Source organism: Ochotona curzoniae, unplaced genomic scaffold (genome assembly GCF_017591425.1).
Source record: "Ochotona curzoniae isolate NIBS_2020 unplaced genomic scaffold, NIBS_Ocur_1.0 scaffold_3890, whole genome shotgun sequence".
Taxonomy (NCBI): domain Eukaryota; kingdom Metazoa; phylum Chordata; class Mammalia; order Lagomorpha; family Ochotonidae; genus Ochotona; species Ochotona curzoniae.
The window spans coordinates 12,956,182-12,974,027 of record NW_024467115.1 but is presented as its reverse complement, the minus strand read 5'-3'; the positions used below and the strand labels follow the sequence as shown (position 1 = coordinate 12,974,027).

Sequence of the window (17,846 nt, the reverse complement as noted above, 5' to 3'; positions counted from 1 at the left end):
TACCATGCTCAAGTAAGAAAAATAGTGCTAAGAAGATGAATTGGCAAAATCTCAGTGTAAGTATTGCTGCTGATTGCTCCGGCCAGCAGAGCCAGTAATGTGGACAGGGAGAGGGTCTGGGGATGAAGCACCGACAGGAGACCAGTGATGGTGGAAGTCTCTGCGAAATCTCGCTTTATTGCTCTTTCACCTCTCCTTATATACTCTTCCCCTACATCCTCATTTAGCAGGATATTGGATATAGATAAGTCCAATTAGTCTAGGAGTCTAGGTGTTTTAGCCACAAGCCCAGGTCCTGTTCCTGCCCAGTTCCTATTACTGTCCAGTTCCTGTTCCTGCTCAGCCCAACAAGCACTAATCAACTCCTTAGCCCACAACAGCTGATACTCACAAAAGTTATCAGTCTAGATGAAGGAACTAGAATAGTGAGCTCAGAGCTGCTTTTGCCCAGACCATAAGCTGATTTGTTCAAATTATTTTTTGTTGTTGTTGTTTTAAATTTGTATTAACATAAAGAGAACATATTTCATGTATTTCACATATGTAATCCCATAAAGATAACTGTACTTTTCTCCCTACTCCATAGCCCCTCCTTTCTTCCTTCCTTTCTTTTCTTTTTATTAACTTTTTAGACTTTTTAGGATGATTGTGATCCACTCCATATTCATGTGCTCAATTTACCACTAACTGTAATACAAAACAAATAAAAATCAGGAAGACCATAATTCCACAAAAGTATAAACAAGAGCTAAAAGCAACAATCATATTCTAAGATGTTTGTTTCATTCCTACACCATTTTTGTATTGTATATTAACTGCTGCATATCAGAGAAAACATAAGATATTTGTCTTTGTGAGACTAGCTTATTTCACTAAGTGTAATGATTTCCAGTTGCATCCATTTTGTTGCAAAAGACAGGATTTCATTCATTTTTATGGTTGATTAGCACCCCATAGTGTAAATCTGTACCACATTTTCTTTATCCAATTATTAGCTAATAAACATCCGGATCCACTTCATATCTTAGCTACTGCAAATTGAGTTTCAATAAACATGCAGGTGAAGATAACCCTTTTGTGTTCTGACTTATATTAGGGAAGGGGGTAAGTCTTCAGTAGTGAAATGGCTGGATCACATGATAAATCTGCCATTTTTAATAGTGATTGAACTAGTCTAGATTCCTACCAACAGTGTATTAGGATACCTTCGTCCACCACATTCTCATCAGCATCTACCACTTTTTTTTTAAATTTTTGGGTGGTAATTCTAACAGGAATGAGGTGAAACATCATTGTGGTTTTTATTTGTACTTCCCTGATGGCTAGTAATCCTGAACATTTTTTCATGTGTCTTTTGGCCATTCAGTTTCTTTTCTCTAACATATTTCTTTATCATCATCATCATTTTGTGATACAATTCCATTGGCCATTCAATTTCTTAAAAAGCTGTGACATATAATCATTATAAAAGAGCATAAAAACATAAGAATATAGTGTAATAAATAGTTGTAAATTAAGATACCTCAGAAGCCATACCCCACATCAGGAAATGGGACATTATTGCCTGTTAAGTGCAAATTATGGCCTTCCAGAACTCTTACGTTGAAGCCCTTACCTCACAGTGTGACTATATGTGAAGACAGGAAAGTGGTTGAAATGCTTGCATCCCAGATCCTTTTGCCCTACATAAACTGATGATTGGGTTTACATGTGTGACATGTGCCTCCCTCCAACCTTGTTATGACATCGGCACATTACCCATCTGATGTGAAAAGAAACTACAATGCATGAATCCCACATCTGATTGTTTGGCGTTATATTTGGCTCTGCTCCCAACTCCAGTTTCCTCCTAAGTTGCATCTTGCTAAGTATTTCCCTGATTCTGGAGAGGCAGTAGGTGATAACTCAGGTCCTTGAGATACACAAGGGAGACCTAGACTGAGTTTCTGACTCCCTGTTGTCACCTGGTTCAACCCAGCCCTCATGGGCATTTGGGGAATCAACCAGTAGAAGGGAGCTCTCTCCCTCTATCATTCCCATCTCTCTGTCATTCTCTCTTTTGATGTATATCTCCTTATTTCTGTCTCTATCTCTTGCTGTCTCTCTGCTTGTCAAAAAAATTTTAGTCATAAAATTGAATGCGGTCACTAGGGTGGTCCTAATCCAGCGTGACTAGTACTTGTAAGAGAAGGAATTTTAGAGACATATAGAAATACAAGACTTGTTGTATGCACTGAGGAAACATCATGCAAGGACCTACAGATTGTGACAAAGCAGGCTTCAAGTCAAAAAGCGATCTCAGAAGAAACTGAACTTGCAAATCCCTTGATCTTGAACTTGTAGACTGCAGAAGCCTTAGATAACTCATTTCTGCTGTTGCATTTTGCTATAGCTGTCCAAAAGCCCTCTGTTCTGATGATAAGCCCCACCCTCTCACACATTTGACTTACTCATTCATTGACTTACACAGCCTTACATGTCACAGCAGTTTTTGTTTTAAAGATATTGTTTTATTTTTATTTGAAAGCAGATCAGATTTACAGAGAGAAGGAGAGACAGGGAAAAAGATCTTCCATCAACTAATTTGTTCCCCAGATGAGCACAATGGCCAGAGCTGAGCTGAGGTGAAGCCAGAAACCAGGAGCTTCTCTCAGCTCTGCCATGCATATACATCAACCCAAAGCTTTGGGCCATCTTCTACTGCTTTCCCAGGCTACAAGCAAGAAGCTGGATGAAAAGTGGAGTAGCTGGAACACAAACTGGCACCCAGTACTTGCAAGGTGAGGATTTTAGCCATTGAGCCATTGTGCTGGGCCCAGCAGCTTTATTTTTAATTTACAAGTAAAACTGTATGTTTTATATCATGGCAGTTTCACCATCTGTGCTTGCATAGAAAAAAATCATAGCTAAGTTGTATAGCTTTTAAAAATTATTATTAATTGGAATTTTTATGTTTTTGGTGAAGCATCCACTCCCTAATTCACAACCATCAATGTTTCCTGTTGTCTTCACCTGGCCTGTCCTGGGGCTTCTGTTTGCTATTCCTGGGTCAATTGCACAGCCTCCTAGATTGTTTCTCCTTTGATGGCCAATTATCATCTCAGAAGTGACAGAGCCAATGATTCTAACAATCATACTCCTTACTCCCACCAGTTACAGGTGCAAAATGTCAACTTTTTGTTTTTGAATTACAGTTGAGACTGTTTGGAAAATTTCATGACATTTATTGAAATCTTGTCACCCAGAACTGTCACAACTCAAGACAGAGAATTGCACATTTAATCTGAGTGAGCTTTATTTAAAGAAGCCGCACCATCCAGATTCCTTCTTGCCTGTTTCATGCAGACAGATGGATGGCCAAGTTAAACTAATTCAGGAGTGTTTATTTGCAAAGGGTCACCTTATGGAAGATGGATAAACAAGGAATAGTGAAGAAAACTGCAGCTACAACCAAGGGAGCAAGCAGAACAGAGAGGGAGAAGGAATGGTCTGGAAGTGAGTGCTTGAGCTTGACCTTGTGTAGGATCCCAGGCAACCCCATGCAATCTCACAGGAACAAGAGTCAAGTGAACTGTCCTCATGCCTTCTCTCTGATGTCCCTCTGGGCTCTTGGCCAAACCTCATCAGAAACCAAAAAGAAAAAAAAAATGGATAAAGCGTAGCTATGTCTTAGGATGAGCAGAAAGTGAAAGATTTCTGACACTGAGCCTTTGAAACGGGAGCATGAAGGATTATGTGTGTTGTGTTTTACCTGGCAATGCCATGTCAGCAAGGGATAATTCTCCAAGAAGGATGGGTATGACAAATGTGCAGCCTCACCAGTAACCTTCCTACAAAGCCAGACTGACCGGAGAGTGATTACCGCAGGAATAAGGAGCAGCTGTCTCCATGCTTGAGCGAGGACATGAATCTCAGACAGCTTGCGCCAAGGGAGACAGGATGACATTTGGACTTACTAATTTTAGCACTGGAGACACTCAAGTGCTAAATGACAAGAACAATTGGAGTGAAATACAGAGCTGCCATCTGGAAGGATGAGGATGCTTTTTAGGAATGTGGGTGTGGTCTCCATTCACATTGGGACCCAAGTTAGCTTGCCTGAAAGTGCAAATCTCACCTAAAAAGAAGCTATGTTCAATCACAGGGGAGAAATAGATTTTCAGTTTCTTTTCCAACAAAATATAACAGTATGTCACTTCATAAAGCACAAAAACGTCAGTTATTTTTTGTGATTTCTATTATGAATGGAATTCCCTGCAGTCTTATTTATAAAGTAGGATAGAAAGAAGATAATTCTTGAAATCCAGCCTCAAGATATTAGCTATGGAGATACCAAAGTTATTACACATGAGATAAACTGCAGGGTGGGTAAGAAGGAAGCTGATTAACCTTTCCAGACAGTTTTCCATTATAATTCAAGGAAAGAAAGAGAATACACCAAGTAATGAGATACGTCATGCAGTATTCATGTGAAGTAGTAAATCAAATCCTCAAAAGAACTAGAATTAGAAATCATATCTCAAACATACCTCCACCTTGAAATTGGAATGCTCATACATTGGTAATGAAATGTCAAATGGCACAATCTAAGTTGAACACAATTCATTAGTTCTTCAAAAAGATAAACATAACATTACTTCATGACCCACAATTTCACTGCCAGGAATATTCCTCCAAAAAACTGAAAACAGGACTCAAACAAATAGGCGTATGCTAATGTTGAGAAAATAGCCAAAAAAGTGGAAGCAACCCAAGTGTCCACAAATAGATAAACAAAACATAGTATAGACATTAAATTAAATATTACTCAGTGATAAATAGAAGTGAAACTCTGAAACTTGTTATGTATAAAATGGCTAAATCTCAATATTACTCTAACAAAAGTAAGCCAGACCCAAAAGGAAAGATACTTTTTCATTCCACTCTAGAACAGATAGACTCATAGAGATAGCAAATAAATTAAGGATCACAGGAGCAGGTAGGGAAGGGAAAGAAAAATAAGAAATGATTGCTTAACGGGTACAAAGTTTCTTTTGAGGAGCACAAAAAGGTTTTGGAAGTAGATACTGTTGATGAGTGCAAAGGATGTGATTTTAATTAATGCCACTGGTGTTACCAGAAAAGCCTGATGAGTTCTTTCCTCAGCTAAATAAAGAAATAAAAAGCCAGGAACCAGTTACACACAGAAAAGTTTATTTGCCAAGGGATCCGGTGAGTAGGGAAAGAAGAGGGAAGGGGAAAGCAGCTCCCAAGAGAAATCCAGGAGTTGGGATGCCTCTTGAAAGGAGAGAGGGAGAGACACCAAAGGTTTGAGTAAAGGTCTTTGGCTTTTAAGACTTCCCTGACCCCTCCTTGCTGGGCAGGAACCTGCCGGTAAATGTTCCCCATTGGTGGGCTCTTAACCAGTTAGGAAATGGATGGGCAATGCTTGTGCCACACACTTGAAGGTGTGGCCAAGATTTCAGCAGGCTTGGACTGTCTCAACTGGATTATACGCTTTGAAGATAATGAAGGAGCCAGAATGGTGGCACATCAGGATGTGCTAGCATCACTTATGGGCATAGTTCATACCCCAGATGCTTTACTTCTCACCCTGCTCCCTGATAATGGCCTGGAAAGTCAGTGGAGGAAGAATTGTATGAAGCCCCTGGCTCCTGGCTTTAGCCTGGTCCAACCCAGGCTGTTGTAGCCAGGGAATGAAAGATCTCTTTCTCTCTTTTTTCTTCTCATCCTTTCAGATAAATTCTAAAATGTTTAATATATAGTTAAAATAAAAAATTTTGCATCAAATATATTTATCACAATTTAAAATTGTGTATCCCCTCCCCCAATTGAATTTCATTTTACTGTAGATGTCAAATGATCTCCCAAAATATAGTCCAATGTCATAAGATGAACTAATAGCTATATTAATAAGTGAGAGTGACTTTGCAACTTCTGACATATCAATTTCTGATTTAGTTCAAAGCCCTAGAAGCATTGTTTTGTGGGGAAAATCAAGATGGCAGAATAAGGTAAGGGCATGTTTAAACAGGTGGAGAAACATTAGCCATGGTGAAGTATAGAAAGCACATTGCAGGAAATCAGAGAAGACAGACTGAAGGCAGAAGAGCATTTGGAGATTGATGGAAATGGGAAAGCAACAGAAACAATGGCATGCTGTTGCAGTGACCAGATATCCCAGCAGCATTCAGCAAGCTGAGATCGGAAATGCCTTGGTGGCTGGAACTCCAACAGCAACAAGGTGGGAAGGGGAGTTCATTGGGAGTTCAGGAGGTATACCTAGACAAAGAAATGCCCATCCTGCTGGTCTGTTTAATTTGACCAGGAGCAGAGATAGACCAGCAAGCTCCAAAAGGTTGTGTGGGAACAGGGTGAATTTCACAGCCCAGTTCCATTCCCTAGAGCCAATTTGGGCACCATTTTGTATAGTGAGGCAAAGGGTATGAGACAGGATTGCACGTGCACTAAGCTGGGAGTGAACTCATTTTGAAATTAGTGAATGCAACGACATGGCATCCTACAGGTTCCACCAAAAATAGGACCTGGTATCCCTCAGACCTGACATCAGCAGATCAAGAACTCCAGTAGTGGCACATCAGGTGTCATTTTGTACAGTGTGGCAAAAGCTTTAAAACTACAGAGACAACAGTGAGCTGCGCATGTTCTGAGCTGGGAACAAACTCACTGAGCTCAGTGCATTGAACTAGTCCTACAAGGAAAACAATACTGTCTTTGGCATCATATGGGTCAAAATAGGTCCGTGTGACTCTCAGACCTAATGGCCAACAGGTTCCAGCAAGATTAGCACCACCACAACCTAGCAATATAGGTTATCTAGTGTCTCCCTAATCCAGGGAACTGCTCAAACTGGAAATGGGAGAAAGTTTATACAGACAATGGTGCAGCCTCAGCACAGGATCACAGGAGGTAAAGAGTGGTAAGCCAGGAGCTGGGGCTTCTCTGATTGTGGTAGAAATCTAACATAAGAACCCAGACCTGGAACTTGCTGGAGGGAGTGGCACAAGTGACTGTGAACAAAGAGCAATGTGCCAACTGCAATAAGTAAAATTGAACTGTAGACCTGTGGGTGATATAGCTTAGAAATCTGCCCCAAGGAGAAGAATCTGATAGCCAGAAGTGCAAAGACCAAGAGCAAAAGAAGAGACAGAGACACAATGAATATTAATGAACACTCTCCTACCATGGAGCAAAAACCTTTGGCACCCTCAAAGCTGACTGAGGAATACACCAAGAAAATGGAGGACACAGAATTCAGAAAACTCATTATTAAGCTTCTTATTAACAATGAGAAGCACATACAGGAATTCAAGGAATTTAAAGAATATGTCACAGAGAAAATAGTAACACTGAAATAAAATCAAGCCAAATTATTGGAAACAAAAGGACATAAAAAAAGCAAACTGAAAACTCAGTGTAAAGTCTCCAAAATAAGATGAAGGACACAGAAGAAAAGATCTCAGAACTAGGAAATATTTCCTGTCACAATGGGAAAACAACCAAAAAAGCTGGAAGCAGAATTAGGTCAAGTTAACAAAAGTATTCAAAAATTAAGAGACACTATTGAAAGGCCACATATGAGTTATGGGAGTTCCAGAAGGTGCAGATGTTAGGTCCAGATCAATCTCTGAACCGAGGACAGACAAGTTCCACACGTAACAATGCAAAAGCAAAGAAGCTATATTGATAGTTTGAGCCAGGGTCCAAGACTCATTCACTAATGCTAGTTCAGGCTAGGGTCCAACTCTTATTCCATGCAGTGGACTCTAGTCAAGGAACACCACCACCCCCCATTGGCTTCAGGCAGTGCTTACACCCACAAAATCACATATGCCACGTACACTCCAGTTAGCAGCTCTTAGTCACGTACAACCCATACCAGGGCAGACCACATTCCACACGCAGACATGTGAAAGCCAATGGTTGGCCCACTTCCTTAAGGCTGTTCCCTATTGCCCACTCCGTCACTCTGGGGAAATGAAACTTTAAAGTGAAACGAAAATAAGTCGTGTTCTCCTACCTAAGGCCTCTCTCAGTCCTGTTCTTTATACAGCAAATCCAAGCAATGATTACAGAAGTCAAATCTGGTGATTATGTTAACAGTTGAAAAGTTGCCCTAACTCTAGTCAGCACTAGTTTTTTACTGCGATTACTTAGCACAGTTTTTCAGCACTAGCTTAACACTATTTTTATCTTATATAGAAAGATATGCTAAGTTTACAAAAGTATTCAATGAAGTAATAATCTAGAGAAAAAATTGGGAAAAAACATCCAGCAAGGGCACAGAACTCCCAACAGGGTTGACCAAAAGTGATCTTCACCACAACATATGACAATCAAGCTCTCTTCAAACAAAAGGAAAAGTTCCTTAAATGTACACGTGAAAAAAAAAATCAGTTGACAGAGGAATGCTAATCAGACTCACAGCTGACCTCTTATAGGAAACTCTACAGGCCAGAAGGGAATGGAATGATATATTCCAGATTTTAAAAGCAAAAAATTGTTGGCCCAAAATAAAGTACCCAGCAAAAGTTTCCTTTATCTTTGAAAATGAAATAAAATTCTTAGACAGTAGAGAAAAGCTAAAAGAATATAAGGGTGGAGGATGTTCAAGAATTTGGTGACTTCCCCATTTCTGGCTATTTTAGGAAGTCTTGGAAGTGTCATGGCATCCATCAAGTGTGTGATTGGACTAGGAGCATCAGTCATGGCAATTTTATTTTGATCCTATCATAATAGGCTCCAGGCCATTTTGGGTCACTGTCAACAGCCATGTTGGGTGTTGTTGGCCAGTGTCAACTCTTGACAGTGGATTTGCTGCAATAACAATTTCAGGTTATTGGCCATGGAAGTTTCAGAGGCAGCCAAGGGTAGGTGCAGGGACATACAGTTAATCCATCTCTTTCCTGATCCCATTGTGATCACAGAGGGACAACTTCATTCTTTGCAAATAGCCACCATGTCCAATTTGATGTGCCCTAACCCAGTCAGGACACAAACAGGATAAAGCTTTTGAAATCCTGAAAAATCCTGTGTGTTGGATTTTCCCGACAAACCATGTGGTGTGTCATCAAAGGAAAGGGAAAAAATGGGCTTGAGAGTTGTGCTTTGACAGACCCCCAAGCAAACCTGGAGCTGCGGGTAAGAGTCAGCATGAAGTCTGCATTGCAAAGTAGTCCCAGGTCCTGTCCCTTGGAAATCATAGTTAAGCCAGTGGTAAAATGCTTGATCCACTAACCCCTTATCTACAGTGCTGCACATGGGTTGGAAATGAAGGCTGTGCCTGTGTCAAAGTGACCAAAATCCTCCCAATAAAATGAGTTTTTATTTCTATGATTCCGAAGAACACAGCATCTGACAGCCTGTAATTTAAAAAAACAAGATTCTTCAATCACAGAGTGACAATTCCCTTAAGAAAGGTGCCCTTTTGATGCTTCTCAGCTGCAGCGTGACTAGGCAGAAATGTGCTGGCTGCCATCAAAGCAGCTGCGGTTCTTCATTGGTATCTGGTATCCCAACTAGAAGAATGGTACACAGGAAAGACTGTTTACTTCCGCAGCCCCAGCTAATTTTTATTTGTTCAGCTGTTTTCCTCTGGTGCTTTTCTATGTCTAGCTTTTTTTTTCTTTTGATCTAAATTGTTGCAATCTTGTATGGCCAAATCTGGTTCTAATTTTTCTTCTTGATATGATGTTATTGTAATGTCTATATCATACCTGGTTTTTAATGTGCATCATTTGAGTGGCTAAAAAATAGAGCATCTTGCAGGTGCACCAAGAATTGCTTAACAAACCCATGTAGATTCTTAAAAATGCTTTAATTATCACAAAGTCTTAGCTTTCCTTATAAAATGTCTTTTGATAAACCTATTACCTGACATAGTTTAAAGGAAAACTAAATGCTAGGTCTAAATTTATGATTATTTTTGGTCTAGGTATTTGCCAAATTGCTATTCATAGATTATATCTGTTTGTACTGATTAGGGTAGTTCATAAAAACTATCATTTTGGGGACCAATGCAATGGTGTAGTGTGCTAAGCTTCCATCTTTGGCAATGGCTTACTCTATGGGCACTGATTTGAGTCCCGCCTCTTCTGCTTTGTAGCCAGCCAGCTGTGTGTGTCTTGCGAAATCAGTAGAATATGACTCAAGCCTTGGGACCCTGCACCTACATGGGAGACGCCTGAGAGGCTCATTGTTTTAGACAAACTCAGGCCATTGCAGCCATTTGGGGAGTGAATCAACAGATGGAAGATCTTTCTCTCTTTCCTTTCTGTAGCTCTGCTGTTCAAGTAAAAATAAAACTACAGCTTTAAACAAAAACCTGGTATTTTGTACTATTTGCTTAAGCACAGGAGATTATTTTATTATCTCTCTATTTATTTATTTATTTAGTTAGTTATTTACTTGACAGGCAGAGTGACAGAGAGAAAGTGAGAGACAGAGACATAAACAGAGAAAACAGAGATAGAGAACCTTCCCATCTACTGGTACACTGCCCAAATGTCCACAAAAGCCAAATCTGGTCCAGAAGAAAGCCAGGAACCTGGAGCTCTATTGAGATCTCCCATGTAGATTGTAGGGGCCCAAGACTTGAACCATCTTCTTCTGCTTTCCCAAACACATCAGCAGGAAGCTGGATTAGATGTGGTGGCAGCAGGGATTGGAATGCTGATATTGCAAGAGCTTTAACTACAAAGCTGACGTATTGGTGTGTCAGGTTAACCCTTCTCCTATGGTGCTGTTATCCTATATGGACTCTGGTTTGTGTCCAGTCGCTCCATTTCTGATTCAAATCCCTGCCAGTGTCTGGGAAAGCAGCAGAGGATGATTCAGGCCCCCAGGTCCTTGCACCCATGCTGCACACTTCAAAGAAATTCCTGGTTCCTGGCTTTGAATTTGTCATTTGGGAAGTGAGAAGGTGGATGGAAAAATCTGTCTCCTTTTCTGTGTAAATCTTCTTCTCAAGTAAAAAATAAATCCATCTTTTTTTTAAGTAAGACCCACAATTCAGCATCAAAGGAATACTTTTCTTATAACTTTTTAAAACTTGTTAAACTAAGAACTTCCTGTTATTTTAAGTCACATTTCAAAGACTATTAGATTTAAATTTTTCCATATTGTTTAGGAAGATTTAGAAGTTTCTTACCAAACCATCTTAATCCTTTATGCTTCAAAAATTATGAAGTACTGATTCTATATCATGTTAACCCCAATACTTTCTCTCTAGGAAATAGATTAGACAAGTATTTGAGAAGTTATTGTTTTTTGCTCTTTGAAATCTTCCTTAAGTAGCCTTACAGGTGAAGTTAGCAAACAGAAATCTAAGCCATCAGATGTCACTAATCACCTATTGAAGAAAATTTATTTGTCATGATTATTATAAGATTAGACACCAGCATGTGTAATAAGTTACAAACCAACAGCTTTGGAAAATGACTTCCTTTACAAATAAAATTAGCTAATTCCAAGTTATCCTATAACACTTTTAATATTTCTGTATTCATTTTTCAGAGCAGGGAGCTAGCATGCTCTGAGGTGCAGCCAACATACAGTCTAAGCCATCAATACTCATAGGTATGGCAATTACAAAATACTTTTAAGGAGTGTCATGGGGGGAGGGAGGGCAGGAGAAGTGGAGAATCCCTACACCTACAAAACCATATCATGAAAAATAATAACAATAAAAAAATATAAAAGGAGTGTTTTTCTATATAACATTCTTGATACATACATAAAATAACATACATATATATTTCTTGGCTTTCAAGAAAAATAAATAAATCTTTAAAATAAATAAACAAACAATTAAAATGAACATTGGTGGGCTATTGAAAGAGAAAGGAAAGGGAGAAGATATTACAAAGAAATCAATCATAATTCTGCAAGAGCTGAGATGTTGGAGAGCATTGTGCACTGTTTTTTTTTCTCACAACTTGATAGCATAGATAAAATCAATAAAAATTAAACACTTTCAATGAGTAAGACATAATAATTTGATATACATATAAACACTGCAAGGTGAGTACAATAATCAATAAACACATTCAATTACTTCGCAGAGCCCTCATCACACATGGTTACCATTTGGGGTGGCAAGGAAGAATGTAGATTATTTATCATTGTTTATAGCTATCATGTCATGTTACATTGAACAACTGAATGTTGGGCTTGTGACAGTCATTGAACGTATTGCTCTTGTAACAGTACGGGGGCAAACAGTGCAAGGGAGAACTGGGGCAGGCAGTGATTGGGGAAATCCCTGTGCCTATGGAACCATACCATGAATAATACCAGTAACAATAATTTTTAAAAGAGAGGGAAAAACAGCTGGAGCCAAGAAGGGGATAAAGCTAGGAGGCAACAAGTCAGTTTGGATCACTCACATGTTTGGCAGGAACCCAAATACTTGAGCTGTTATCTGTCACCTCTATTGGTATATTTTAGTAGGAACTTACATTGGAAGTGGAGCAGCTAAGGCTTTAACTAGGCATTCCAATAGAGGAAATGGGCATCTCAACTATAATTTAAGTGTTATCCTAACTACTAGGCTAAATGCCCACCTCTATCCTGTTGCTTACAGATTTTGTTATCTTCTCATATGTTTATTCACTATTCAGGTTTTTCCTTTTGAAAATTGCCCGTTTACTTGCAGTGATTTTCTCAGGAAAAAATAGGTTTGTTGTTTGCACTCAGCAGAAAGCTGGAACTCAGAAAGGTCAAGTGAGATGCACAGGTTCACAGACTGTTGAGCACCATCAGTGGGGGTTCAGCTTCAGGCTCCCAATTCACACCACTCCTCTCCTCCCAATACTTACACTTCTCAAAACACTGAGCAGTGCATTTTAAGCCTTTTAATCTTACTGATCTTGGTCTGGAAAGCTTGCCTAAGCACCTCAAGAATAAAGTTGAAATCAACTATTCCTGCAAGGTCCAAGTTGAGCTTTTCATATGAAGCCCTGAGCCCAAACAATTATGCAGGGGTATCTGGAATGCCATAAAGACAGGAAGGGGTTTCTACTTTTCTCACAACAGCCAAAGTATGCACCACTATCATCACTGTTTTGTTCACGAACATTTAAATGACACCCCTAAGGTAGCAAGATCAGAGAGACAGAGAAGGCAAGAAAAGTATTGAAAGTTCTGAGCTGGGCGAAGAGCAATCAAATTCTTTCAGGAAGAACTACACAGGAGCTGAAAATGAGTGTCAAAAGATTGTTTCTTCCTTTCTTCCACTTCCCCCAACAGCCTTTGTGGGACCCCAGGGCAGTGTGTTTGTCAGGATCCATGTGAACCTCTTTCTGAAGCTTTTTCAGAACCAGTAAAGAAACTGAGGTCATTATGTCCTTTTCAGGAGTCAGGTAATTGCAATAATACAAAGAATTCAAAGAAATGTGAGACATCAGTATCATTCAGAGCTTCACCAGAGTGAGTGCTTTGAAATATAAAGAATTTTCCCCGTATCTCTTAGTACTTGAACTTTCCATCATAAGGACTGTCACTTAACAAAAAGCACAGACACACATAAAATGTAAGTAAAATGCAGATCACAGTATAAATTGTCTTGGGATGTGTTTGTGTGTGATACGTTTACAGATCCAGAATATTTTGCTTAGAATTGCATATTTTACTCTTATTTTAGCCTCTTTAGTTTCCAAGCAATAAAAATCTACTTCATTCTCATGTATCAAATACCTTCCTATTTCTACACTTCACTAATCAAGACTGATTTCTCCCATTCAACTGGACACCCGCCATAGTTCTAAAGAAGGGGATAGGTCAACTGTGACCACTGGAAGGAGGACCATAGGAGCATAGGTGAGTGCTAAGAAGGGTGAACAGGAGTGAGGCCATCCTACACAATTCTGGTAGCTTATGAGAAAAAAAGGAAAGGGAAAGGAAAGGGAGGAGAGGGGAGGGGAAGAGAGGAAAGGGGAAAAGGACAGGAAACATAAGACAAATCCTTGGTGAAGCACAACACAGCAATCTCCCCTCTGGAGAAGAGAAGGCAAAAGAAATGCAAAAGCCATTGCCTGCTTTCCAATTTAAAAGCATGAGAAGTCACCTCCTAGGATGTCTGCATCTTCTATTGAAATGAGTAGTTTCTGGACTTGAATTGGGCTTGCCCAAACCATTTTCAGTTTTAACACAGAATGGATGGGATCACAGATTCTGAATGCCTCCCAAAAGATATTAGAAAGAGTGAGAATTTAGCTAGACATTTGTAGGGGAGCATCACCCTTCTTGGGACAAGAGACTCCAGATGAAGAATGCACATGAGAATAAGAGCCAATTTAATTTCAGGTGCCCATAGCCTAAGCATGAGTATAGGAAGGGCTGGACCAGCAGGACACAACTTGCAAAACAGACTAGCTAAACCACAAGGCAACTCCTCAAGCTATGCTATCTGAATATCTCAGTAATGGAAGTCAGATGGACACTGAATTGACATAAGCTTGTAATAGTCAGATAACATTTTGAAGAAGAGCAATGAGTGGAGAGTTAACTCAAAACACTAGTCTTCCATAATATACAAGATAAGAGCAAAGACTCTTTAAATCATTGGATGATACTTCATTTGATTCATTTGGCTGTTCAAACGATGTCCCCATTATCTGGGAGAGCTGGTAAACAAAACCAGATTCCTTTTCAAGATTAAAGATTGCCTGCCTTTTCTTGGCATATCTGATTGCAATGGAATGATTCTTCAATGAAATAACATCAGCTTAAATAGAAAGAGAGATGAATTGGCACCGGGGACAGTCTGGACAATGTACCTGGAGTCCTCAACAATGCAAGCCTTTAGTCCTTGTCTCTCTCTTGCCAGTTCAATGTACACAAGATCATGTGTATGAAGAGCAGAGAAGACTTTTACAGTCTCAATCCTCAATCTAAATTTACCATTGCACAGAAGGAAACAAGGGTGCCGAATGAGACCATCTCCTCAGTGGGGAGATGGTTATCACAGAATTGAGATCATCATCATTGGCATTTGCTAATTTCTGTATTTTTTTTAAAGATCTATTTATTTTTCCTGGAAAGGCAGATATACAGAGAGGAGAAGAGACAGAGAGGAAGACCTTCGTTCAAAAATTCACTTCCCAAATGACAGCAACTGCCAGAACTGAGATGATCCAAACCAAGGAGCCAAAAGCCTCTTTTGGGTTCCCTCATGAGTGCAGGGTCCCAAGGCTTTGGGCAATCCTTGACTACCTTCCTAGGCCACATTCAGGCAGCTGGATGGGAAGCAGGGCCGCTGGGACATTAACAAGCACCCATATGAGTTCCTGATGCATGAAAGGCTAAGATTTTAGCCATTAGGCACCGTGCCAGGCCCAGTTTTTGCATTTATAATTTAGTATTAACATTTCCTCACATAGTTAACTTTTAGATGAAAACATTTTGTTGAGAATCAAGATGGCGGATAGGGTAAGGACATGTTTAAACGGACAGAAAAACATTTAATCAGGATGAAGCAGAGAGGACATATTCCAGAAAATAGGAAAGGACAGAGCAACAGCAGAGGGGTACCTGGAGACTGACAGACACAGGAAAGCAGCGGGCACAGCAGTGTGGTGTTGCAGTGAATGATACTCCAGCAACATTCAGCTAATGGCGATCTGAACTCCACCAGCAGCCATCTGAACTCCACCAGCAACCAGGTGGGAAGCGACTTTCACTGGGAGCTTGGGAGGTGAATCCAGACAAAGAACTGTCCATCATGCTGGTCCGTTTGATGTGACCAGGAGCAGAGACAGAGCAGCAGAACCCAAACGAACAGTGCAGGAACAAAGTGGATTTCATAGCCCAGCCAGCCCCCTAGAGCCGAATGGGACACCATTTTGTATAAGGAGGCAAAAGCAAGGGAAAAGACTGAGCATACGCTGAGCTGGGAGTATACGCATTTCTGACTCAGTGACTGCAGCAACGTGGCATTCTAAAGGTTCCACCCAAGACAGGTCTGGGTAGCCCTCAGACATGACGGCCAGCAGTTCAAGAATTGAAGCAGTGGTGGTATATCAGGCACCATTTTGTACACTGTGGCAAAGCTTTGGGACTGCAGGGGACAACAGTGAACTGCGCATGTGCTGAACTCATGAGAACTCGCTGAGCTCAGTGGATTACACTGGTCCTGCAGGAAAATAATACTGACTGTGGCATCGTACTGGTCAAAATAAGTCCTTGTGGCACCCAGACCTGACGTCCAACAGATTCCCACAAGATCAGTGCCACCAACAACCAAACTAGATAGGACACCTGTGGTCTCTAATCCTGGGACCTGCTCCAACAGGAAGTGGGATAAAGGTTGCAGAGGCAACAGTGCAGCCTCAGCATGGTATCACAGGAGGTAGACAGTGGTGAGCCAAGAGCTGGGGCTGTGAAGACCAAGGTGGAAATCTGAAATAAGAACCCAGACCTGGAACTTGCTGCAGGTGGTGGCACAAGTGGCTGCAAGCAAAAAGTTGTGTACCAACTGCAATAAGTAAAATCACATTGTAGACCTGTGGGTGACACAGCTTAGAAACCTGCCCAAGAGGAAGACTCTGCTAATCAGAAGTATGATGATCAAGAGCAAAAGAAGAGACAAAGGCACAATGAATATTTCTGAAAATTCCCCTGCAAAGGAGGAAAACTCTATGCCAACCTCAGAGTTCACTGAGGAAGACAACGAGAAAATGGGGGACACAGAATCCATAAGACTTGTTTTAAAGATTCTGATCAAAAATGAGAAGCTCATGCAAGAGTTGAAAGAATTTATGAAAGCAGTAAAGCAAATCAAGGCTGATATATGAGAAATTAAGAATACAGTAGAGCAAATTACAAGTACAGTGGAGAGTCTCCAAAATAGAATGAAGCAAGCAGAAGAAAGAATCTCAGAATTGGAAGATATTTCCTGTCATCAGGGGGAAGCAAACAAAAAGCTGGAAGCAGAGCTGGATCAGACCAAAGAAAGTATTCAAGAATCGTAAGACACTATTAAGAGCCCAAATATAAGAGTTATGAGAGTCCCAGAACATGCAGAAAGAGGAGCTGAGTTTGAAAATGTATTTAATGAAATAATCAAGGAAAATTTCCCTAATCTGGAGAAAGAATTGGGAAAAAAGATCCAGGAGGGGCACAGAACTCCCAACAGGCTTGATCAAAAGAGATCTTCACCAAGACACATGATTATCAAGCTCTCTTCAATTGAACATAAGGAAAGATCCTTAAATGTGCACGTGAAAAAACATCAATTGACATATAAAGGAATGTCGATTAAACTCACAGGAAACTCTACAGGCCAGAAGAGAATGGAGTGACATATTCCAGATTCTAAAAGAAAAAAATTGTTGGCCTAGGATAACATATCCAGCAAAGCTCTCTTTTGTCTTTGAAAATGAAATAAAATTCTTCCAGAGTCAAGAAAAGTAAAAGAATTTGCCTCTTTCAAACCTGCCCTAGCAATGATACTTCAAGATGTTCTCTTGACAGAGAAGAGGAATAGCACCTACCAAAACCAAAGGCAAATGGGAAGAACATCCCAGTAAAATGGCAACAGAAGACTAAATCAGTGAACAACACATTCCTAAAATGACAGGACCAAATGTATATTTAACTTTGAATGTAAATGGCTTAAGTTCAACCAAACGTCATAGATTAGTAGACTGGATTAAAAACAAAACCCATCTGCTTATTGCCTGTAGGAGACACACTTCACCAACAAAGATCAGTGGAAACTGTATCACTTGGTTTTGTTGTTTTCTGTTGGTTTCATCTCTTCAAAACACTTTCCTCTTATTAAATCATTCAATGACTCATAGATCATGCAGTGGCATCATTTTCTT

At 40.1% G+C, this 17,846-nt stretch overlaps 1 pseudogene; it reads left to right on the top strand.

Annotated features, from left to right (window-relative positions):
* The first annotated feature begins 1,671 nt into the window (after nt 1-1,671).
* Nucleotides 1,672-1,768, top strand: LOC121146339 (annotated as a pseudogene).
* The last annotated feature ends 16,078 nt before the right edge of the window (nt 1,769-17,846 follow it).